Source organism: Aedes aegypti, chromosome 3 (genome assembly GCF_002204515.2).
Source record: "Aedes aegypti strain LVP_AGWG chromosome 3, AaegL5.0 Primary Assembly, whole genome shotgun sequence".
Lineage (NCBI taxonomy): Eukaryota > Metazoa > Arthropoda > Insecta > Diptera > Culicidae > Aedes > Aedes aegypti.
This window is the reverse complement of record NC_035109.1, coordinates 164,100,460-164,127,983: the sequence shown is the minus strand read 5'-3', so window position 1 is coordinate 164,127,983 and position 27,524 is coordinate 164,100,460.

Here is a 27,524-nt window from a genome sequence, read left to right as displayed (position 1 = left end):
TATATCTCAAGATCCTGATGAGCTATTGAATTGTTGTCTTGGGCAAAGTTGTTCAGCAGACCAAGGGCAACCCGGCAGTAACAAACCTTATTGGGAATTTCTCCGCTAGGTGGCGCTAGTTACAAAGATTCTTCATTCTTCTATATCTCAAGTTCCTGAGCTCAGGTTGGTGTCTTCGGCAAAGTTATTCAGTAGACCAAGAGCTATCTGGCAGTAACAAACCTAATTTATAATTGCGCCTCTTGGTCCCTACCAAGTTCCGATACTTGCGATATATCAGAATATCGATATTTTTCTTTCGATATTCGATACATTTGTATCGATACTTCAGATTCAATATGTCGATAATATCGATATTTTCATTTGATATATGGAATACTAATATTTAATTTAAAAATAAGGTTTGAAAATGAGTTTTGATGATTTTTTTCTAAAATCCTAAGAACAATTTCCACAGAGCCCTGCACTAGATTCTTGCAATAGGGTAACGACTGTTTATTTTGATCTTAATCGCTAACAGTTGGCGCCAGTGGCAAAAAGTGCAGACAACAACCCTTCGAACATTCAGTTTATCTGTGCTGGCCGCCTAGCGACGACACTGATGTGTGTATTCCTTTCACTGATCGCGCTACTCTGGATTCTCAAATTTCTCAAATTTCAAACACAAGCGCATGGAAGAATGTTAGTCGGTGTACTGTCAAAATGTGTGGGAACTAATGAAAAACGGGAACTGGATCGAAAAAGTAGTGATTAGAAATCAAGCGTAATATGAATACATAATTTTTTGTGTTTAGTTCATCTTCCATTGTGCTTTCTTTGCTTCAGGATTTCGTTTTTACTACCACTGAAAAAGAGCCATCTATTGCTTTGTCAGTTTTGAATATCGCCCTATTATATCCTGACAAAATCCTACGAAAATTCCTGTTAAAACTCTGAAAATGGTTTTAATAAAGTTCTGGACTTTGGGAACGAAGCTGGTGTAGTCGTTAGAACACACACCTTTCACTCCGAGGACCTTATAACAATCAAAAAATGTTGTAGATTTAGAAACTTTGGAATATTCGCGTCATTGAAGAACGAAACAATCCAAGTCTACTTGAGATTTTACGTTGCGTTTGCGATCTCCGCAATATATTTGTTTTCCCATTTCTGCCCATTTTTACTGTTTAGGGGTCATGCACAAATTACGTCACGCTCCGAGGGGGGGGGGAGGGGGTCAAGCCAAGTGTGACAAGCCTTACAAAAATTTCGGAGGGCTCATACAAAAAACGTGACAATGGGGGGGGGAGGGGTCAAAAAAATTGAAATTTAGCGTGACATAATTTGTGTACCATCCCTTACCAAATGTGTGCATTTTTCTTGATCAAAGTATATCATATGATATTTCGATATATCGATGTTTTCATTCAATATGTCGATGATATCGATACATTGATTCGATATGTGTATAGAATTAAATATCGATTTTTTTACCATATCGGAACGTCCCTACCTCTAGGTGGCGCTATCAACAAATTTTCTTAAATCTCCTCAAGATCCTGATGAGCTAGAAGGTTGGTGTCTGGGGCAAAGTTGTTTGGTATACCAAGGGCTATCTGGCAGTGATTTGGAATTTCTCCACTAGGTGACAAATTTCCTTCAATCTTCGTTATTTAGAGTTCTTGATAGGCTAGATGGCTAGAAGGTTGGTGTTTTCGGTAAAGTTGTTCAGCAGATCAAGGATTTTTAGCAAATCTAATTCAAAACTCATCCCCTAGGTGGGGCTTATAACCAATTTTCTCGAATTTTGTATATCTAGAGATACTGATAAGCTAGAAGGAAGGTGTCTTCGGTAAATTTGGTCAACAGATCAAGGGCTATTTGGCAGTGAAACATTCGGTAGAGAATTCATCCACTAGATGTTGCCAGCAATAAATGTTTAACCTGCTATATATTGAGATCTCGAAGAGCTAGAAGGCTGGCGGTAAAACATGTGCATACTAGGTGGCGCTAGAAACAATGCTTTTTTAATTTTCTATAAGTTGAGAAAGTTGATATGTTCGGTAAAGTTTTTTGATTTTGGAACGGTTCGATTTTGGCAACCCGGAAAGACATATACATTGATCATGGGTCAGTCAACAGTCCTGTTAATCTCGAATATTTCTTTGGGCCGTTTTGAGCATTACCAGGTTCAAAATAGTTAAATTTAATTTGTGGTCATTATCACGGTGAAAGAAATTTTAATCGAAACAATCGTTCTATTTTGGCACGATTCGATTTGGGCATTTTTGGCATGTTGCAGTGGCAGTGGCAGTGAAAAATCTGATTGAAAATTCATCAGCTGGATATTTCAGGACTGCGATGGTAGGATTTTTGTTATCCCATAAGCCTGATAAAGTCCTTATATTTTAAGAATAGACTACCGGCTACGCTAATACTTACGGTGGAGCAAAGTAATTTAAATCGTTTAATTTTTTATGGAAAAAGATATTTTGAAGATATTTTTTTCGAATATCACAACTTTTGTGTAAGGAAAAAGATTAGTGAGAATTTATGTTTTTCTCCATTATATACAACCGTTACTAAAAATAGTTATTAAGACGAATTTTGCCATACGAAGTTATTCAATATAACTTTCGATTTATGTGAATATATACACTACGCGTTGAGTATCGAATCTTTCGACACAGTAAACCATTTGCATTTCGATTATTAATGGAAATAACTTTTCACACAATCCCAGTGTATAAATGTTGCTGATATCGAGTTGAAAAACATCGCCTCATGAAACACTCATTTTCAACAAGTTTTGTTATCAGTGGCTTCATACGTTATTAGATTGTTATAAGAAAGATTATTGTTGCCTAAAAAAAACTAAATGACCGACATTCGTGCGTACGAGGATCTTGAGATAAAACACTTCTTAAAAAAATACTGCAGCGCCACTAAACCAACAAAACTCAACCCACTTTATATGTAATATTTCAGCCATCCAAAATTATTTGTCAAAAATAACCCTTCTTGCTTTTCATGTTTTTGAATTAGACAAGTTCTCTCAAAAAATCATCATTGACACCTGGGGAACAAAATTTGGATCAATTTTACCACTATCAGAGATATATTCGGGCTCTGAACTGTTTGGTTAAAACATCAATTTTTTAGCTATTTAATATCACCAAAATCTGAATATTGGAGAAAAATTGATACAAGCATATATAGGGGCCCAGATAGCCGTAGCGGTAAACGTGCAGCTATTCAGCAAGACCAAGCTGAGGGTCGTGGGTTCGAATCACACCGGTCTAGGATCTTTTCTGGTTGGAAATTTTCTCGACTTCCCAGGGCATAGAGTATCTTCGTACCTGCCATACGATATACTCATGCAAAAATGGTTATTGTAATAGTAAGCTCTCAGTTAATTACTATGGAAGTGCACATTAGAACACTAAGCTGAGAAGCAGGCTCTGTCCCAGTGGGGACGTAACGCCAGAAAGAAGAAGAATCATATAGCGAAATAAATTCTCCACCTCACATGAATAACCAGTAGCGTTTGTAAACAGCCACTCAAATCTTAATCATAAGGTTCTCCCAGAAAAGAAAAAATATTTGAGATCTGCTGTGAAATACTCACGAATGAAATTTGGATACAAAATCACTTGCTCGTACACTCAAATTGATGATGCATTTGAACTGGCTCCCACAGATGACCGTATTACCACTGTGTTTACGACAGTTAATGTGGGAAGTTGAAGGGGTGGTAAATTTATGGCAGAGGGACTTGTTGTTTGGTTAGCAGATTGCCTATTTGTCTCTCTCTCTCTCTCTCTCTCTCTCTCTCTCTCTCTCTCTCTCTCTCTCTCTCTCTCTCTCTCTCTCTCTCTCTCTCTCTCTCTCTCTCTCTCTCTCTCTCTCTCTCTCTCTCTCTCTCTCTCTCTCTCTCTCTCTCTCTCTCTCTCTCTCTCTCTCTCTCTTGTTATTTATTGTAGCCATATTACGGATCAGTGCGCAAAATCAGTAGATCTTCAACTCAATGCATCTAAATTGTATGATTTGTTAAAAAGTTAACAATGAACAACATAACAATGAACTGTTTTCACTACACACCTAGTTTTCCACCCATTTGTGTCTGCTACAGATGAAATTTACAACCCTTGGTGTTTTCAGAGCTTTATCCTTAGTGCTATTGTCTGAAAATGTCGAATCCAATGCTTAAAATAGCAGAAACCTACATTCTTTGGAAGTGATCCATAACCGTGGTAAACAACCATTTCCTGGCCCATATTATGGATCACTAGTAAAAAATGCTAATATTTCGTATTTAGAATCAACAATCAAGAAAAATGTTTTCCAAAGATGAATTCATACTAAATTGAAGCGAACGCACATGTTTTATGCTATAACATTTGGATTTCACCACCTGTGGGAGCATATGAATGCTGACGGCACCTCTTACAGAAAACGACTATATAATGATGGTAGATGGTAAATGGTAGAAGACAAATAGTATGTCATGGGAAAAATATGTTTTACGTCAACGTTTATGTTTTGAGCGAGTTATCCGATGATGAACGCCAAAGTGATCCGTAACTGTGGGTGATTCGTAACTGTGTGGGCATGGTAGTTGAGGTAAACAAAAAGTTCTTGTATAAAGATATGCAACACAATTCGTTTTTTATTCCCATTTTTTACCGAAAGAAAACTAAATTTACCATCTTGTAGAAACATCTTTTTTTTTGTACCTATTTTTTTTTTCATTGAAAGACATTTAATTTCAAACGACAATATTATATCATAATATAGCTGCCCATAATTGCAAATTTGTAATATTCGACAAAATTAGGCATTGAGTAAATGGGATACCAAGTATGCATTTTATTGCAGTATGGGAGGAAGCCAAAATTTCTTAAAAATCACTAAGAACTCAAAACTGCTTATTTGAGGCTTACATTTTGTACAACACATTGGGTGAATAGTCAGAAAATAATTCAGATGGAAATTTCATTGCTATCACCTAGCCTCGTAATGTACAATCTCAATGTGACTGTTATGCGGTAAAAATTACTAATGTGACAAAACAACTTAGTATTTTTTCGAATTTTCTAGAACAATCTCACATATTTCAGTAAGTTGATCGAAAGTATTTATCATTTGATGACTCTCCCCGGTATTAATCCGAAATTGTCAAAAATGTCGAATGTGACAAATATGCAGTTATGGTCAGATAAGACTGTTACCGTCGGACGGGGCTACTTTTGATTCCAGGGGCTACTTTGGACAATCATCTTTTGTATATATTAGCAGCGTAAATATTAATCTGAGCAATTTTAAGCCTTCAGCACTTTTATTAACCAAAATATGCTCTACCACTAGGCATGATTTTTTCTTTGAACAACATCAACAATAACAGGATAAATAAGGAAACATTTAAAAAAAGCCCGTATAAATATTCACAAGGTATAAACATTGGCTATACAAACATTGTTTGAATTTTACCCATGTCGTGGAAACTTATTGGGAGTATCACAAAACTATCGAATCGTCATGTTTCATGAAAATCTTGTGATTTGCTTTGCTTACAACTGTTGTTTAATTAAAATAATTGATCAAAGGTCTTATTTTTGTGACTTTTATTTTATTATAATGTTTTGGATTGTGTATTTTACAACATAAAAAAATAAAATAAATGTTTGTAAAGTGAATCGACATAAAACACACATATTTCAAATTCATAAAATAACATCATAATCTCTAAAAAACTATTTTTCTTCATATTTTACATGAATTTGTTGTACAGAACAGTTGCATCATTCACATGCTTAAATTAAACTACTCTAAACTGCTAAGAAGCTTAAAGCATATTACAAAAGCAATGTTACTGCTTTACGAACTTGCTAAACTTTACTTCATAGATTGCGTTTTTAATGAAAATTACTTACTGGTATTAAATCAGTTAACGGTATTAATGTGATCCTTCAACATATCGTTCAAATAACAGTAAGAATAGAAAAAAAAAATTTTTTGTACATAACTCATTTATCATCGCAATACCTAGTAGTTACGTCGTTCGTTTATGTCGTTTGTGAAAACCGAGCATTCGTAACTGATAGTTCCTAGTTCCATTTAAGAGGAAGTTGAAAATTTTAGTTTCATACTGCAAACTGAGAATAGTGAATGGCATGTTTCGTTGAAATTTGTTATATATGTGTAATTGATTCTAGCTTTGCAATTTTCTACATTAAGTTCATCAATGAAAAACGTTCAATAACATCACAGTGGACGACAATCTATTGAAACAGTTTAAAATTTATAAGGAAAAATCATTTCATTCGCAAATTGTGAAAATGTCCAAAGTAGCCCCTTTTTTAGTCTTGAAGGACACACTTTTTTCGCTATTCAAGCATTTTTGTTATTTCTTGATGGATTTGCCTCATATTTTGCATATTTGTTACGTACATATACAATTTAAATATAGGCAAAAATAATCAACATCTATCCATAATTCTAAGAGTTACAAATCCTCAAAGTTAAAAAATGTGAAAATAATGTCAAAAGAAGCCCCGTTTGACGGTATGACTTTATTTTTCAATATGGGACTGTACCAATTTCACATTGTTCCACAAGTTTGAAAGTATGCTTAGTAAAGTACCGTTAAACGGAGTAACTTTGATAATGCGGGTAATTTTGATAGTGCGAGACCCACAACATATTAAACGAAAAAAACGAAGTATGACACTTCATGTCAAAGCTATTTTCGTTGGAATCAAGTGCAATTGAGGATTTATATACAAATATTGAAAATTAAAAAAAAAACAAATTTAAGATTTAATTAACATTTTGTTAACAACATATTACATTTCAGTTGCCGTAGCAGTTCAGTGTTTTTACAGGTGAGTTGATTTCACCTGCTTATAAGAGAAAAAAAAACGTTTTCAATATACTTAACCTAACTTAACCTAAACATATAACGCATTAATCGTGGCAATAGAAGATTGTAACGATTTTTGCCTGAAATTATTTATTATTTTATTTGACATTTGTTCCAATGTTTCAACATTGGATATTCTATGTAACTCATTGGTACTTTACCAGGGAGGAAGTGTCAGAATCATTTTCAAAATATTATTTTGAATTCTCTGCAGAGCTTTCTTCCTGGTATTACAACAGCTAGTCCATATTGGTACAGCATACAACATGGCTGGCCTGAAAATTTGTTTGAATATCAAAAGCTTGTTCTTAAGACAAAGTTTTGATTTTCTATTAATAAAGGGATAGAGACATTTTACATATTTATTATATTTGGCTTGAATGCCCTCAATGTGATTTTTGAAAGTTAAATTCTTATCTAGCATGAGCCCTAGATACTTAACTTCATCTGACCAATTTATTGGAACCTCTCTCATCGTGACAACATGTCTACTTGAAGGTTTCAAATAAAGAGCTTTTGGTTTATGTGGGAATATTATTAGTTGAGTTTTGGAAGCATTAGGAGAAATCTTCCATTTTTGCAAGTATGAAGAAAAAATATCCAAACTTTTTTGCAATCGACTACAGATGACACGCAGGCTTCGTCCTTTGGCGGAGAGGCCTGTGTCATCCGCAAATAAAGATTTTTGACATCCCTGAGGTAACTCAGGTAAGTCAGATGTGAAAATATTGTATAATATTGGTCCCAAAATGCTGCCTTGAGGAACACCAGCCCTTACAGGAAGTCTTACAGATCTGGAGTTCTGATAATTAATCTGAAGTGTACGATTTGACAGATAACTTTGAATTATTCTAACAATGTATGTTGGAAAATTAAAGTTTTTTAATTTTACAATCAAACCTTCATGCCAAACACTGTCGAATGCTTCGGTCGAAGAGCAAGACCAGTAGAATAGCCTTCAGATTTGTTGGAACGGATCAAATTTGTTACACGTAAAAGTTGATGAGTGGTCGAATGTCCATGGCTGAATCCGAACTGTTCATTGGCAAAAATTGTATTTTCGTTGATGTGGGCCATCATTCTGTTCAAAATAACCTTTTCAAAAAGTTTACTGATGGAGGAAAGCAAACTGATTGGACGATAGCTAGAAGCTTCTGCAGGATTTTTGTCTGGTTTTAAAATTGGAACAACCTTAGCATTTTTCCATTTGTCAGGAAAATATGCTAATTGAAAACATTTGTTAAATATATCAACTAAAAATGATAAGCTACTTTCTGGAAGTTTCTTGATGAGGATGTAGAAAATTCCATCATCGCCAGGAGCTTTCATGTTTTTGAATTTTTTAATAATAGTTCTCACTTCTTCCAAATCAGTCTCCCAGGCATTTTCGAAAACGTTCTCTTGATTGAGAATATTTTCGAACTCCTGAGTAACTTCATTTTCAATTGGACTAGTAATTCCTAAATTAAAATTGTGCGCACTTTCAAACTGCATAGCTAGTTTTTGAGCTGTTTCGCAATTAGTTAGTAATAATTTGTTTTCCTCTTTCAATGCCGGTATTGGCTTCTGAGGTTTTTTCAAGATTTTAGATAATTTCCAAAAGGGCTTAGAGCCAGGGTCCAATTGAGAAATTTTATTTTCAAAATTTTTGTTTCTTAATTGAGCAAAACGTTTCTTGATTTCTTTCTGCAAATCCTGCCATATAATTTTCATAGCAGGATCGCGAGTGCGTTGAAATTGCCTTCTCCTTACGTTTTTAAGACGGATCAAGAGTTTAAGATCTATAATCACGGATTCAAATTTTACTTCACATTTTGGAATTGCAATGCTCCGGGCTTCAACAATGGAATTTGTTAAAGTTTCAAGAGCATTGTCAATATCAAGTTTAGTTTCTAAAGAAATGTTAACATCAAGATTAGAGTCAACATACGTTTCATATATATTCCAGTCGGCTCGTAAATAATTGAAAGTGGAGCTGATAGGATTGAGAATCGCTTCTTGGGATATTTGAAATGTAACAGGGACATGATCAGAATCAAAATCAGCATCAGTTGGCTACAAAGATGACTAGAGTCGGTTAAGACCAAATCAATCGTAGATGGATTTCTAGAAGAGGAAAAACATGTGGGGCTATCAGGGTATTGAATTGAGAAATATCCTGAAGAGCACTCATCAAATAAAATTCTGCCGTTGGAATTACTGTGAGAATTATTCCATGACCGATGTTTGGCATTAAAGTCACCAATGACAAAAAAAATTGACTTATTGCGAGTCAATTTACGCAAGTCAGTTTGGAGCAAATTAACTTGCTGTCCAGAGCATTGAAAAGGCAAATAGGCAGCTATGAACATATATTTACCAAACTGTGTTTCAACAGAAACACCTAAAGTTTCAAAAACTTTAGATTCAAATGATGAAAACAGTTGATGTTTTATACGCCTATGAATGATGATTGCACCTCCCCCACATGCCCCATCAAGTCGATCGTTACGATAAACAAAAAAGTTAGGATCTCTTTTGAGTTTAGATCCAGGTTTTAAATACGTTTCGGTAATAACTGCTATATGCACGTTATTAACCGTAAGAAAATTAAGCAGCTCGTCCTCTTTACCATTCAGAGAACGAGCATTCCAATTCAAAATATTTAAATTATTATTTGGATCCATTAGAAAAACGTAATCCAATAACAATTTGATTTGTAAATTTTACACCTACTTGGACTGCTTCAGTCATACTGGTGGCTTTGAACATTGCATCAATCATTAGATTCAATTGTTCAGTTAGAAAATTAAAATCAGAGGCAGACATGTCATGTGATTTCCCATTAGAATTTCCGGTAGACGAAGAAGCGGAGTTACCTGTGGCGGTAGGGTTTTTTCCATTTGATTTGAAACAAGTAGAATGGGTACCCATTGATCGAACAGGGGAGGAGTTCGAATTTCCTGCTACGATATCGGCAAAGGATTTACCGTGGGTAGATACATTCGAAATTGAAAGATTCGAACGGCTACCCGACGGATTAAAATTAGTTTGTGAATGAGCATGATTATGATCTTCCTGATGGGTATGATTCATGATCAAGCGATCGTTAACTGAAAAATGAGCACTGTTCGATACTCTACCAGGCAAATTCCGGAAACGACCGTTATCGTAACGGATATTATCTTTCATCTGCCTGGCACGAGCCTCAATGACCCTTTTGCGTGAAGGACAATTCCAAAAATTGGACTTATGGCTAGCCCCGCAATTACAGCATATGAATTTGGTGGTATCTTCCTTCACTGGACAGACGTCCTTAGCGTGAGAAGAACCTCCGCAAATCATGCATTTAGCATCCATGCGACAATTTTTTGTACCATGACCCCACTTTTGGCACCGACGGCACTGAGTGGGTTCTGGTAATTTCCTCCAGGTTTCTGGAAATGTTCCCATGTCACACGGACATCAAACAAAAGTTTTGCTTTTTCTAAAGCTTTAATATTATTTAGTTCTTTTTTGTTAAAGTGAACTAAATAAAATTCTTGAGAAAGCCCTTTCCGAACAATGCCAGATAGGGTTCTCTTTTTCATAATGATTACTTGGACTGGGGAAAATCCAAGTAAATCATTTATTCCATTTTTGATCTCTTCAGGTGCTTTATAGTCACTTGAGAGACCTTTCAAGACAACTTTGAACAAACGTTCAGTTTTGTCGTCATAAGTAAAAAATTTTTGCTTCTTCTCTTCAAGATGTTTGAGAAGAAGTTCACGATCTTTAAGAGTTTCCGGCAAAACGCGACAGTCTCCTTTCTTTGCGATTTGGAAGGAAACCTTGATTCCCCTAATGGAGTTCAAGATCTCCTGCCTAAATCCCGCAAATTCGGAACAACTGACCACGATAGGCGGCACTCTTTGCTTCCTCACTTGAATCAAAGAGCCTGGGCTAGAGGCTGCTTCGATTTAATGTTCGGAAAATTTGTCTAGAGCATCGAACTGATTGCTCATTTCAATACAATTATTCATTTCACCCTTGGAAGAAAGTTCGCATTCCGGAGAAACGTCCTTTCTTCCATTCTTGCCACGTTTAGTGACAGTTTTAAATCCCACTTTTTTGGAAGGCAGTTGTGAATGCAGAGATTCACCCTTCCTTTTATTTGTTGTTGCAACCATGTTTAGTGAATAAGAAGACGTGACCTTCGAGAGGTTTTTTCCCAAGACGGTGTCCAAGAAGGATTACCACCGCTAGCTTTCGCCAACGGGTCCAACGAAAAATCGAAGGCACGGGTCCAAACAAGGATCGTAAAGGGATCAATAGTGGAAAAAAATAGTACTGAAAAGTACTGTTTTAGTAGCACTGAAAAGTACCGTTTTGAATTTTAGCACCGAAAAGTACTGTTTTTGTAGCACTGAAAAGTACTGTTTTATTGCTTTAGGTAGTTTTTAAGAAAACTTCCAAGAGCAGAGAGAATTCGTGTACGCACAGCACGAAGGTACGATGCGCACTGATGACGTTATAATGAGTTCGTAACTTATCCTTGACAGCCTAGTTATAGTAGAACATGAATTCGGTCTCAAATCTCTCAGCGAAATCCATTTTTACAATCTGGGACGATTTTTGTAATCTAAGTCAGAAATTTACATATAGCGTTAAACGCCTATAAATGTTCCATAATTCAATAACTTTTGTTCGATTATCAAAGTTACCCCAAAACAGAAAGCCGACTTTCGATTATATGAAAAATAATATATCCATACAGAATAAATCTTTTGGCAATCTATCAAGTACAATCGATAGCTAGGATGTCAGTACTTGTTTTAAAAATATAAAATGTAATTTGCATAAATATTGAAGTTTTCTTCCAAAAAACTATCAAAGTTACCCCGTTTTATGGTATATATTGAAAGATGATTGATATCATTGAAAAAGGTGTTAGTTCGAAAATCCATGCGGTACAGTAATGCATTTCGTAGTCTCTATCACCTTTACAATAAAAAAAAACCAAGTGAGTGTTTTACATGTTTATGTTCTGCTTTAGTATTTCACACCTGCTGTATAACAGTTTTCCAAGCCATTATAAAAATGATAGTACCTACCTGTAGCCGATAATAGGTATTATTAATCCTTTAGTTTGAGAGACCAAAAAAAAAATCAAAACTCTCTTGTATCGTCACAGCTTGTGTTCATTGTCAGACAAAAAGCCCTCTAGTTTTACACGGGAAAAATGCGCTACGGGAAATTACCGTGCATATTTTACGACGACACATTTTCATAATCGAGTTAATGCGGTCGGTGTTATGCGTTTTATGATCAAGTAACCGTGCAGAAAAGTTCTGTCCTTTCTCTGCGCCCTGCCGCGGTTCGGTTCCACTACGAAGCTAAAGTGGGAGGATGTTTTGTTGTCACCCGGAGGAAGAATAGAGTTATAGAGTGTAAAATTTGAAACTGTCAGGGAAGCTAATTATCATCTTGACATGCCATGCACACAAGTCACCGGTATGGTCACTGGGTTGCACTGGACTACAGGAGTCGTGGGTAATAAAAAATAGAAAGTTGAGGGGGATTTCGAATTTGCATGAAATTAATAAAATTAAGTTTTCCGGGCACAAGGACAGACTTGTCCGATGTAAAGTTATGGGATTGAATTTGTAATGGTGGAAGGTACTTGTCTCCGGTAAGAGGTCTAGTGAAATAGCATTGAAAAACACCGGAGCGTGAAAAAGGTGCAGATCATGGTGCCCACGGGTTGAGTAGGGCAGGGCAAGAGTAGTAACCTGTCACTAGATGGAATTTAAATTGCCGAATCTTGAACTTTGAAACGGTGAAATTCAGTAGTTCCCAACATGTGGGATGGTGCCAATTATTTATCATAGTGTACTGATAAGTTCACTGTTTTCATTTAAACCTTTAAGCATACACGGTTAGAATATTCATTGCACAAACAAGTTTCTTAATTGATTCTCAATTTTGAACCATGACAGATCGTCGGTTTACAAAGATTTTTTTTTTTTTCAACTAGAAAGTTCTTTATCCCATCAGATTTTTTTTTTGTTTTTAAATGATAGAAAAACTTGAGTGGTTAACGAAAACAAGTTTGTAAATCTTATATGAATGTTCGAATTCTCTGAGCAGAATCTCAAATAGAGAAACTTAAAAGTAGATGGAGTACCGTGTACCTTTTAATTCCGCTCCGGTACTCCATCTACTTTAAAGTTTCTCTATAAGTTTGTAAATGTTCTGTAAGTTAGAAAGCTTATTTATAATCTTAAGAGTAGGTTTTAAGAAGCCTGTATTAGAATATTCAGACTATGAAGAAATATTTAAATTGTGTTTTTGAGTATTTATGATTGAGTGTGTTGTGAAGACCCCAGCCAACGGGATCGTTTTTCGGCGCGCAATCGGGATGATTTTTGTTTCTTTTCGTTCGTGGCTCGCATAGTGGGTATAATCCTGAGCTATCCGCAAAACAAAAGTTTCATGCTCACTAGCGCCGCCTAGTGACAAAATTTTGAATCTCATAGCTTTTATAATGATAGCGCTTGAGCTACTGAACAACTTTGCCGAAGGCGCCATCTTTCTAAGTGGTCAGGATCCTGAGCTATCCGCAAAACAAAAGTTCTATGCTCACTAGCGCCGCCTAGTGGCAGAATTCCGCAATTGAATGACCACCATATGTTAGCCCTTGAACTACTGAACAATTTTGCTGAACATCACGATCCTCTATTTTGAATACTTTTCAAGATAATGATCATTTATAAAAACGGTCGTTAATCTGAATTTCGGTCGTAAAAAAGTGGTCGGAAAAAGAACCGTCGGTAAAAAAACGGTCGTAAAAAGAGGTTGGAGCACACCACACAATGTCCTAAGTCTCTTGCCCAGCAACTCCTATCCCTACCTCCTCGGGGAGCTGGACGGGGTACGAGTAACCTTAGGGAAGATCAGGTAACCAACCCCGGTGGGAACGTATGCTGACAGAGAAGGGGTTGGGGGTTTGCTTTTGCTTTAGCTTCTGCAAACCTGGATCTAAGTGGACGGATCAAGTGCGTATCGATTTGGCGAATGTGGGACAAAACCGAGGATGAAGAGATGCGGCCATGAACGAAGTATTGTGGCGTGAAATTGTTGATTCAGATGTTAAATAAATAAATGAAAAAAAAATCTTTCAAATCATTCTCTCAGGGAGTTTTGAAAATGTTCTCTTGACAAGTACCGTGGTGAATCAATATCCGGACAGTACCAATATCCGGACACTCTGGTAAAATACATTAATTAATGGTGTAATTAAATATTATATGTAGTGGTAAATTTTATGCATAATATCTACTTTCATTCTTGCTGATCATTTTACAATTATTCGTAATCTAGTTACCATTGCCTAATAATTAATAATAATCAAAACAAAAAAGTCTTTCGTGTTGGACATGTTTTTTTGTTGCATTGTGAATCATTTCTGTAGAAGTGGCGAAAAACGTGCGTGTATATTCAGCTGGCAGATATGTGTTTAATTTACATTATTCACAACGTATTTTTAATATAACAGTAAAACATACATTAAAATGCAGTTTTATGCCCTGAAAAGCAATGTGACTCAAATATATCAGAGAACCGCCCAGCCCCATATGTACAGATGCAGTTGAGGTAATCGAACCAAAAATTTACAACCATTTCATTAACATAAGCATTATAGATCACATGCCTGCATGTAATGTTTATAGAGGAGACATAAAATTAAATGAATAAACACTTTAAATTAGTTTTGATGCAGTATTCCATATTGCAAAAGCGCTGTCCGGATTATGATTCACAAGTGTCCGGATTTATAAACAAGTAATGCTTCTGGTGTCCGGATTTAAAGACAAGACAAGCCTGATTGTTTCGATGATTTTCATGGTATTATCATAACTTTTATCATAAAATTTAATTTTATTATCAAGTTCAGGTATAAAACTATATGTAGCAATAATAAACTCAAATCTTATTCGATAAAAAATGGTTAAAAACGGAGTTTGAACATATGTTTGAACATGATGCATCACGGTATAAGTCCTAAATTAAAAGTGTGCGCGCTGTCAAACTACATTGCAAGCTTTTGAGCTTTTTCGCAGTTAATTTGCACTTACTTGTTTTCCTTTTTTTAAGACGTATTTGGCAACTAAGGTTTTTTCAATATTTTATGTAATTATCAAAAAGGCTGAGAATACTTTCAAAACTTTTGTTTCTTAATTGAGACAACCGTGATTTGATTTCTTTTTGTAGATCCTTCCATATAATTCTCATAGCAAGATCGCGAGCGTTTTCTTCATGTTTTAAGACGGATCCAGAGCTTAGGATCATTGTCTATAATCACGGATTCAAATTTTACTGCACATTTAGGTATTGCAATGCCTCTTGCTTCAACAATAGAATTTGTTAAAGTTTCGAGAGCATTGTCATTATCAAGTTTTGTTTGCAAAGAAATATTTAACATCAAGATTAAATTCGGGGTGTAGTTGATCAGTGGGGAGAAGTTGATCATTCACGTACCAACATGTAAAAACTGTCAAGAGAGCTATGATTCGATTCCAATTTGCACAATTTCTTTGATGTCGCATTACCTGATAGCTGCTCTAGATGTTCCTAAAGTCGGTTTGACATTTAAGACAATTATACCACGGAAAAACAGTTTTTTAGAAAATGTTTGATGAACTGTTGAAGGGTTCTTCGCCAAACAAACAATTATTGTCAAGGCTATATAAAGACACCATTAAAAAAAACTGTTTCATATATTCCAGATATGTTCTGTGAATCCAATTTTTAATTTGCATTATGGAAAACAATCATTTGTTGAGGAAAATATGTATTTTTTGCGAGTGAGTTGCTAATTTCAAAGAAAATTGCATACCCTCAGGCGTTTATTGTGGCACACTCTGTAATTCGCGACTTTCAAATCTAAAATTGGCCAATATATCAACAAGTTCTAAGATTTTTGATAATTAATTCAGATTCAGCGACCCCAAATTAAGTTAATAGCATAACTCTTTATTTAAGGAAACCTATAACAATAATTGATCAACTCCACCCCGGAATCAAAAAAATCACTTTTTGATTTCTAAAAAATGTTTTTGTTATCACGATAACATTTTGTCAAAATTTTGTTTGTATAATTCGATAAGCATTCAACCAGTACAGGTTTTAAAAATATTTGGATGATTATACATGCATCCTACTTGAATTCACAGAAAAGAATCGTTCAAAAGGGTTGTAGGACATTTCCCAGAAAGTCAAATCCCAGAACGACATTCCCCAGAATGACGTTCCCCAGAAACCCATTCCCCAGAATGGGACATTTCCCAGAAATCCATTCCCCAGAATGGGACATTCCCCAGAAAACCATTCCCCAGAATGGGACATTCCCCAGAATGGGACATTCCCCAGAACCGTTTTTATACGTTTTTGAAGAGTGGAAAACATTTGGTTATAAAGTTTTTTTTATCGTTAAAATGTACCTTCTGAATTGATTCGAATTCCGGACACAGACGTCAAATCAGCCAAAATATTATTTTGTCAAAATCATTATTATGGATCTCTAGCAAATAAAATCGGAATTGAGTTCAAAAAACCCTTTTAAACGGCGAGTGTTTGCTTCCCTTGTCTCAGGCAAACCATCTAAGGGGCCGTCCATAAACCACTTGGTCATCTATGAGGGAACATGGTTTGGCCAAAGGCACGGCCCTTACAAATTTCAAAACGTTTGTACGGACAAAAGATCACGAAGGGGGCAGGAGGTGCTTTAAAAATCCAAAATAAATGACTACGTGGTACATCGGCAGACCTAACCAAAATCTTAAGGGAAAAATGCTGTTTAACAATTTTAACATGATTTTACTACTGTTATTTCCCTTGAATATCATTTCCCGGAATGCCACCTGTCCGATTGACTCGTTTTTCCAAAAGACATTTCCCCGAATGACTCGTTTCCCCGAAAAGTGATGCAGTTCAAACAGGTGCAAGAATAGTCTTGAAGGACTGGGTGCTGAACTAGAATGAATAATAAGCAATTAAAAGAAGAAGACAACATGGATTATAACGTCATACATCTTGCTAAAAATGCCGATGATGGTGAAACTCGAAAGAACCGCCAATGAAGTGAAGAAGGGTGCATATCGGATGACCGGTTCGTTCATCACTTTGAAACACAAAAAGTTATGACAATTATAAGAGCTAAAAACTTTTTGGGAACTAGGCTATGCGGGGAAACGAGTTGTTCGGGGCACTGGCATTCTGGGAACTGGCGTTCGGGCAAACGACATTTGGGAATCCGACATTCGATGAAAAGTAGCACAACCGTTTAAGATAAGCTGCTCTTACATATGTCATATTATGGGTTGTAGGACATTTCCCAGAATGTCAAACCCCAGAACGACATTCCCCAGAATGACGTTCCCCAGAAACCCATTCCCCAGAATGGGACATTTCCCAGAAATCCATTCCCCAGAATGGGACATTCCCCAGAATAGGACATTCCCCAGAATGGGTTTTATACGTTTGTAAAGAGTGGAAAAAAATTGGTAGTTTAGTTTTTTTGTCGTTACGAAATGTACCTACTGAATTGATTCGAATTCCCAGAAGCTTCGAATTCCGGACACAGACGTCAATTCACCCAAAACATTATTTTGTCAAATTCATTATTATGGATCTCAAGCGAATAAAATCGGAATTGAGTTATAAAATCTTTTGAACGGCGAGTGTTTGCTTCCTTTTTCTCAGGAAAACCATCTAAGCTGCCGTCCATAAATCACCTGGTCTTCTATGGAAGAGGGGGGGGTGTGCAATGCAAATTTCAAAAAGTTTGTACGGTCAAAAAATCACGAAGGGGGAAAGAGGTGGTTTTGTGTCTAAGTGGTTCATCGGCAGACCCAACCATAATCTTAGGAGGAATATGCTGTTTAAAAATTTTCTTAATTGTGTCTTAATTAATTTCATAATTGTGCTACTGTCGTTTCCCTGAATGCCACCTCTCCAAATGAATGCAATGAATAGTGATGCAGTTCAAACAGGTGCAAGAATAGTCTTTAAGGACTGGGTGCTGAACTAGAATGAATGATTAGCAATTAAAAGAAGAAGATAATATAGATTTGAACGTCATCCTCGGCTAAATATATCTTGCCAAAAATGCCAATGATGGTAAAACTCGAAAGAACCGCCAATCAAGTGAAGAAGGGTGAATATTAGATGACCGGTTCGTTACCACCTCGAAACACAAAATTTATGATAATTATAAGAGCTAAACACTTTTCGGAAACTAGGCTATTCGGGGAAACGGATTGTTCGGGGTACTGGCATTCTGGGAACTGGCGTTCGGGGAAACGACATTTGGGAAACCGACATTCGAGGAAAAGTAGCTCAACCGTTTAACATAAGCTGTTCCTACATATGCCATACTGTGTTTTATGATCAAACTTGATCCAAGCTATTGTTTTTTTTGTTTTCATAGTTATTCTTCCTTCTTTTAAAATTGGCTGTTCTTTCTAATTGTACTTTCAAAGGGAGATTGGTGTAGTGTAATATGTCACAAAGTAAATTAATGGGATTTGTTTTTCGGCTTTCATGGCATATTCTCCCTTCTTTTGAACATATGCTGTTCTTCCTAGGTTTATTATCTTAATAATTAGGGATGGTACACATATTATGTCACGCTAAATTTTAACTTTTTCGACGAGAAAATCGTCAAAAAATATAAAAATCGTCCAAATGGTTCGAATTACATTTCCGACCATAGGTGATTAATTTTAAAGAATTTTTGATTTAAAGATTGTCCATTCAATAAATGAAAGACTGCACCAAACCAAAAGTCCTACCTTTAAAAATAAAAAAAAAAAAACAATACGAAAATGTTTTACCTATGAAAATTATGATTTCCTCGAATTTTCCAGTTAGATGCATTCACTATTTACTATTTACCATTTTCCTGGATTTGAAAACCTCAAAGATCTCTTGTTATTTTTTTTTTCTGGGGAATGTCCCATTCTGGGGAATGGTTTTCTAGGGAATGTCCCATTCTGGGGAATGGATTTCTGGGGAATGTCCAATTCTGGGGAATGGCGTTCTGGGGAATGTCGTTCTGGGGAACGTCATTCTGGGAAATGTCGTACAATCTTCAAAAGAGATCAACTTCACCCCATTTTACGGTACTATCAATGTTTGTTTCATACTTTTTCCAGTCGGCTCGTAAATAATTGCATGTGGAGTTTGTAGTGGATATAGGATCTGTAATAAATATGAAAGATATGAAACATGTATTATATCTATCATATTTAATACGGATCCTATATCTACTTCAGAGTTGATCAGAATAAACATCAGCATGAATAACCAGTTGGCTACAAAAGGTGACTAGAGCCGGTTAAGACCAAATCAATCGTAGACGTGTTTCTGAAACAAAAAAAAACAAGTAGGGCTATCAGAGTATTTCATTGAGAAATATCCTGTAGATCACTCATCTAATAAAATTCTTTGGGAATTATTCCATGATGTTTGACATTAAAGTCACAAATGGCACAAATTTGTGACTTATTGCGAGTCAATTTCCACAAGTCATTCTGAAGAAAATTTTACCCTGTGCATTGAAAAAGCAAATCGGCAGCTATGAAAGAATTTTTTTGCAATTTCTTATCGTACTAGGCTGTTTTTATCACGCCTATTTGTCATGAAACGGCCTACTTTCCTGCACTGAAGTATGCAATGCGAGAAAAGTCATTACGCAACTAAAAACAGTGCTGTAATGATTCATTACGCAACGCTTTCTCATTACGCAACTGTTTTGAGTTGCGTAATGAATCTTAACACAACCATTTTTCAGAAATTGTAAAATAATGGTGAGTGCATTCCTATATAATTTCTGATACCCTCAAGTGGTCTTCTACGAAATGGCAAAAAATGTTTTTTGCAATTTCTCATCGTAATAGGCTGTTTTTCATCACGCCATCATGTCATGAAACGGCCTACTTTCCTGCACTGAAGTATGCAGTGCGGGAATAGTCATTACGCAACTGAAAACAGTGATGTAATGATTCATTACGCAACGCTTTCTCATTACGCAACTGTTTTGAGTAGCGTAATGAATCATTACACAACAATTTTTCAGAAATTGTAAAATGATGGTGAATGCATTCTGATGGTATGTCTGATACTCTCAAGTGATCTTCTACGAAATTGCAAAAAATGTTGTACGTAACTCGTTGCAGAACTCGATTTTTACCGCACTCGTCGTAATTATCCTACTCGGCAAGCCTCGTAGGATAAATTTACGACTCGTGCTGTAAAAATCATCATTCTGCAACTTGTTCCGTAAACTACTATTACCAAGCTGTGTTTCAACAGAAGCACCCAACGTTTCAAAAAGGTTGGTTACAAATGACGAATAAAAAATGATTTATATGCCTATGAATGATGTTATCAACTCCACCACATGCTCCTTCCAGTCGATCATTACGATTAACAAAAATGAGTGTTTTTCTATATTGACAATCTTAATTGTGTTCATTTGAACTTGAAGTTTTAGTTTTAAGATTTGTAAATAGTATTTAAGTTAAACTGCTTGCTCATTCGTTGTTTTCTCTAGCTAGTGGCTGGCCACAGTTAAGTATTGTAACTTTTACAGCTGCATTCGTAAAATAAAACGAAAAAAATGTCATAGGCATTATGTCAAACGAAAGTTTTTACAGCCATAGAATATGCTTGACATCAATTATGTATTAAAATTCTCATGATCCGAAAACTTTGACATCAAAAACTGATCGGGAAATACTGACACAGTTTAAAAACATGCTGAAAACTGTCTACGTATGTAATGGGGTGCACTTAATCCCATATGACGTTACACCATCAGAGCTATGGCAATAGATTTTCTATCCCAAATTGCTACTAGCTCGACCAAATAGCCAATATAACGACGAAAGCACGACCATCCTGTAACAGTAGTAGCTATAACTCGGTAGAGATACATAGGCTCATGAGATTATAGAGTTGATCCAATATGTTACCCTCTTGGGACGGTATAGGTGAAAAGCTTCCATCAAGGGTCAGCGCATCTTTTCAGTCGATTTCCTTCACTCAGCCAAAAATTTGCCTTCTGTTGCTTGCTTTTCTGCTTCTTGTGCATGATTTGAGATAGGTACCGGATGCACTTGATAAATTCAAAAGATGCACTTGCACTTGTGCTCAAAAATTCATCTGCATATTTTATTTCTCCGAATCGATTCCCCAACAGAATTCTCGGGAGGTCTTCTTTGAGAGGTATTACAGTCCAATGTGGAATTGAATAATTGTCCCGTAAAAAATTGACATGAGGAGAAAATGCACTTATTTTCTCATTCTTCGGCATTCTTTATTGATTAGATTTGTGCTTGTAACATGACAGGATCATAGAGTATTATCTTCAGGTTCTGTAGAAAATATTTAGATTTTTTTATCTTTCTACAGGGGAACCGCAAAATGATTGATATAGGATAAATTTAGCCTAAATTTAAAAGTTTATAACTTCTTTGGAAATTGATGAAATTAGATGCATCTTGAAGCATTCAACGGTGAATTTGGTCTTGTTCCAGTCACTCTCGTAGCCATGCATATATGGAGATGTTCTGGATTTTTGGAAGCAGTAAAACATAGTAGCCAATTGCAACAATGTTGGCTGTTCGGAAGATAAATGAGCACTGTTAAAGAATTTCTGATTGAACAAAATGAATAACTACACTAAACCAGTGACTGAAAGATTTTAATACAATTCTGCTAAAAAACGTTACATAAATTGTGTAATATCGTTGCAAACACAGAGATTGCAAGATACAAAAATTGCAAGACGATGGTTGTCATTTTTTAATCTTCTCGTAAAAGTATGGAAACCCTAATAGCCATGAATACGGTGTTTTCCAACACCGAATCTTGGCGCTTATTTTCCCGAAATGTTGGCAATAGAAGTGTGACACAAAATATACTGAGATGCATTTCGATCATGAATTGTTGGTTGATTATCGTAGAATGGAGACAATCTCTGTAATGCAAAGGAAACGCTTGTCTCACAATATCATCGGATATAGGTTGTTGGGGATACCCATTACGTATTTCTTGATAAGCAGCCTTAAAACGAACGATAATTATCAGAATATAGAGGACGTGTTGATTACTTTACTATACTCTAACAGGCCCTAGTAAAATTGGGACAAATGTTCGAACTGAAGAAGCAGTTTTTTCCATAAGAAATGGACAAAAACAGCCGTTTATTTTATTTATAGTTTATAACGGAGAAAACTCGAAGCAAAAATTGTTGTTAATCGTCAAAACCAAAACCAGAAAATAAATAATTGAATTATTTGATCAGAGGGTTGAAACACTCTAGCTGAGAATTTCACACCACCAAAATAAAAATATATTGCATAAGATTTTAAATAACAGTCAAAACAAATGATAAGTGTATCTTGTCATATACTGACCGAAATTTGATTACATGGTTCAAGTAACAATTTTATGATTCTTATAGGCAATAGGAGGCACGTTAGAAGTTACCGCTTATCGAAATCGCCAATCAATACAATCACTGCCATAAAAGATATATTTTTGAATCATCTTCACGGGCTAGCAGAGATAATCACTTGGACACAAACCTGTAGGTAGAGTATAAATACTTGATTCGGAGCAGACTAAGGCATACAGTCAGTTTAGTGTTCCCAGCAAAACAGGCTCAGCCATGAAAACCCTGGTAGTACTTTCCGTTCTGGTGGCAGCTGCCTTCGCCAATCCTCTCGTCAACATTCGAGTAAATGTGGACAGTGGAAATGGAGATACCGTTGCTCCTTATCCACCCTACCCCGATAACCCAGTGGAGCCCCCAGAGGGTGGAGACGTTCCATCACCATACGCAGCCAAGGCCGCTACCGCATCCCAGCGAATTTCCTACCCTGGAGATGATAACGTGGGAGCAATGGTGAACATTGAAGTTTTCATCGACAACCAGAATACATCTGGAAATGGACCCTACGATAAAGAGCCGTACTAGGTGGTGGTGATTACAAAGCTGAGTGTCTTGGAAATAATAGTATATTTTTGTTAATCCCTTTTCTGTTAGAATAATAATTGTTGCATAAAAGTAATGCAGAAAGTTACGTATGGAGTTTTATTACCGGTTAGTGACATTAGTGAGTAGGGGAACTGGATGTAAAATGCGCCGTTGGGGTACAACGCGCCACCTCAATTTGAACGAACGATGTGCTTTTGGACGCTTTTTTTCACCCGAGACAATCGAAAATGCGTTAAAATGCTTCTCTTTTTATATTTTTAAGTGTTCTCCTGCGAAAAATCGTAAAAAAACTCGAAAATAAAAGGTTTTTTGCTGTTTTTGTTGAATTTTGTTATGTTGTCTAGGTAATTTTTCAGGTCGATTAACAACAAAACTTTTGAATCTATCATCGAGAACCGCCTTGTGCACTCTCATAGCTTGTATTTAAAAGTGTTATATAAGGACTTATACTTTAACCTTCGGGCTGTCGCGCTGTTGTACTTAGTACAACAGTTGTGATTTATATGCTATCATTTTGCAACAAAGATATGTATCGACACCAAACCAAAATGTATTCCTCAAAAATCTTCTTAAGAACAATACTTGACAGTTTTTATTTACAGTATGGCCCTTTATATTGCGGTAAAATCAACAAATGTACTTGGAAGTCGCATAATAATTAACGCACTATATGCGGTTCGAGTAAACCACAGTTTGAAATCAGTATATCTCAAAATCCATATAATTTGGAAACCTGGGATCTCCAGTCAAGTTGTTCTGGAGGTGAAGCGCCATCTGATTGTACCTCATTTAATTTGGAATGTGACCAGTGGAGGCAAGTGGTTAGGTGGCACTAGTGGGCATTGAAGTTTTATTTTTGTTTTGCAGATATTTCAGGGTCCTGACCATTCAGAAGGGTAACGTCTTCGGCAAAGTTGTTCAGTAAGTTAAGGACTTTCATTATTCGAGCTAGTTCATTCAAAATTTTTCCATTTTTCCAATTTTTGTTTAGCGGAGACTGCATGATCTTGATTTTTTGGACAGGCATCTTCGGAGAAGGTGTTCAAAAGCTCAGGGACCATCATTATTTTACCAAATCTCGAACTTCAAGGATTAAACAAAGAAAGCATTTGAGCTACTGAACAACTGTGCGGAAGACCCCGACCAGAACCACATAACAAGATTATAACACATTCCTATCAGCAGCAGTTACAAATAACAGAAGTTGATAAAATTTTGCTATCAAGATGGCTTTGTACTCAACTTGTTATATTTTTAGTAACACATTTATAACAACATTTGTTATATTTTTGACATCGCATTTATAAGTTTGTTGCAAATAACATCCGATCCCGACCAGAACCAAATAACAAGATTATAACACATTTCTATCAGCAGTTGTTAAAAATAACAGAAGTTGATAAAATTTTGTTATTCAGATGGCTTTGTTCTCAACTTGTTATATTTTTAGTAACGAATTTATAACAAAATTTTTTATATTATTGACATCGCATTTATAAGTTTGTTGCAAATAACATCCGATGTCATAAACAGTAACACAGTTTGCAATAATTTTGTTATTTTGTAACATCCTTGCAACACATTCTGTAATAATTTTGATATAATTGTAACAGTGTTTGTTATATTTAAGTTTAATTTGGTGCAAATTTTGTTAGAATTTTTGTTATTTTAACTACTAACGGTACATGTTTTATAACAGCTGGTGATATAAAAAATTCATATCAGGGGAACACATTCTGTTATAATCTTGTTTCTTCCGTCTGGTCGGGACGCAATCGTTTCAAGTGATTTGCAAACAAATGTTTTATGCTTACTAGCGCCGCCTGGTGAAAATTTTAAATCAACTTCAGAACAAAAGCTTCATGCTCACTAGTGCCGCCTAGTGGCAAATACCGATTTTTTTGACTAAAATAATGATAGCCCTTGAGCCACTGAACAATTTTGCCGAAGACGTCATCTTTTTAAGGTGAAGATGAATCGAAGCCAAACTTCAAATTTTCAAGAGCACGGATCTGGAGAACCAAACATCCGATTGAGCTGAAAACTTAATCGATTGGTCAGTCGCTGGTGGTGACCAATCGATTAAGTTTTCAGCTTATACGGATGTTTGGTTCTCCAGATCCGTGCTCTTGAAAATTTGAAGTTTGGCTTCGATTTATCTTCACCTTAAGTGGTCAGACTCCTGTGATATTCGCAAAACTAAGGGTGTTGTACAAAGTACAAGGTGCGACGGCCACTCCTATTTCATAACGCCAAAACAGCTGAATTCAAATTCCAGCAAACGTAATGCCACGCTGTAGTTACGTGCCAATTTGAACCTTACAAATGATTTTTTTTAAATCAGCATGTACACTCAAAAACACGGGTAGGCACAGAATTACTAAATTTTAGTAATTTATGACTATTTTTTATCTGCTTCTCTTTCATTCAACAGGGAACATCGCTAAGCTTCAACCCAGGCGATATGACATTTAGTGTAAAAATTCACAGCAGAACGAAGGAGAGGCAGATAGAAAATAGTCATTAATGTATAAACGTCAGTAATTCTGTGACTATTTTTTATTTCTGAGTGTATACTAGAATTCTGGACAAGCATTAGAAAAGGGTACATCGACATTGGTAAACAATGGCTTTGCAAGACGCTGTTGAGCCCAATTCAACTCGATCACGCTCACCAATACCACAACCAGGAAGAGCTAATATTGATCTTCTTGATAGGGGGTGATTAAAGAATGACGTCTATCAATTTGGGGTGGATGGGGAGGGGGGTTTGATTTACGAAAGTGTTACAGTACGAGTATAAGGAAAAAATCATGACAGAGGGGCAAGGGGAAATCCCAAAAAAACGATGGGCGTCATCTAGGGCGTCATATTTGAATCTTCCCTAGTGGTGCTAGTTTGCGTGGGCGGGCTAAAAAGGGTTCAACAGCAACGTTTCTGAAAAAAGGCTCAAAACCTCCTGGGCCCTTCTCTAATTGTTGTCCAGAATTGAACAATAACAACTGATCAAACGCTCTTATGTATGCAACGTATATGCAAGCATGATCGCGCATGAGTACGCGCCTACGGCTAGCGCCGAGCTCAGGTGGCGCGTTTTACCCAGCAAAAACTAAAATGCAGATGAGCAGTCATTTTTTTTCAAATTGATTTATTAATTCCAGAAAAATGAAAATTGATGGCAGTTTCTACTATTTGATAGAAAACATGTTTGTCTTTCAGATGATGATTAAAAAGAGCTTATAATAATGTACTTCATAGTTAAAAATGCTTTCTTCCTTAGACGGCGCGTTATGTTCCCTATAGAACCCTATAGAACTGTATGGAAAATCAATTCATCAATTCATCAATTCCCGAGATGAACTAGCCCAGGGCTAAAAATCTCGTTAATAAAGAAAGAAAAAAAAATCAGGCATCATCAATATTCAAGACAAGTATTTCAACATATTAGATGCTTTGCAATATTCTATGACACAGACTCTGTTGCAAAGTTACGGTCAAGCCTCTCGTTGCCATTTTTTCTTGATCTTTCGATCTGGACAATGTCCCAGCCTTGTGGAAGTATAGAATTTGTTCAATTTTCAAGAGATTTGTCAATACCAAGTTTTGTTTGTAAATAAATGTTAACATCAAGATTACTATCGATATATGTTTCATAAGGCCATGTCAATTTTGGCAAATTCTCGAAATCGAAAAACTGCATTGTCATAATTGGTAGCAAATGGGCCTAAACGAAACCGCGCAAAATTTAAAAAATCGTTTAGCTACTCGCCAAGCGACTTTAAGTGTAGTATGGGAAAATTATTTATTCAGTACGGGATAACGGATAACCCTTTAAAAAAAAAAGAAAAATAAAGCATGTGATAGGATAAGGGCGTAAGTTGCATGGTCGATTTCTCTTCATCGATCATCTCTTCTGTGAATAAAAGTGACATGATGCGGGTTTGTTAGCATTTTTTCACTTCAGGACTCTAGGCAGCGATGCAATCTTGCGTTCTGAGGTGAAAGAATGCTGACAAACTTGCAGCTAGTCACTTTTATTCACAGAAGAGAGGATCGATGAAGAGAAATCGATCATGCGACTGACGCCCTTATTCTAGCGTACTTTAAGGACTCACATATAAAATTCTAAAATTCTCTCCCTAGCTGATAATTTAGGGCTTGAAACAATGAACATTTCGTTAGAACAAAACTTTTTAGTAGCTCTTCAAATAAACGAGTTATAATATTTAGAAGCATCGAAAATTTTATACGCATGATATGCCATTTTATAATCAGGCATCACGGTGCATTTAATGTTGATAAGTGGGTGGCAGAAGAAGACGGCTTTTCCCAATCACCGCCCGCTGGATAGAGGTGCCAAGTAGTTGTTGAAACTACTTTTACTTCAATCTTAAATTTTGATGTTCACTACTAGAATCACTAGATGGAAGAACGGTGTCTTCAGCAAAGTTGTTACCTAGTTCAAGGACTACCCCTTGGTGAGCCTAGTTTTTAGGAATTCAATCGCTAGGTGGCGCTAGTGAGCATACAAACTATGCACACACTTGACAGATATATGCTGGTATCTCAAGATCCTAATAATTCAGAAGGACGATT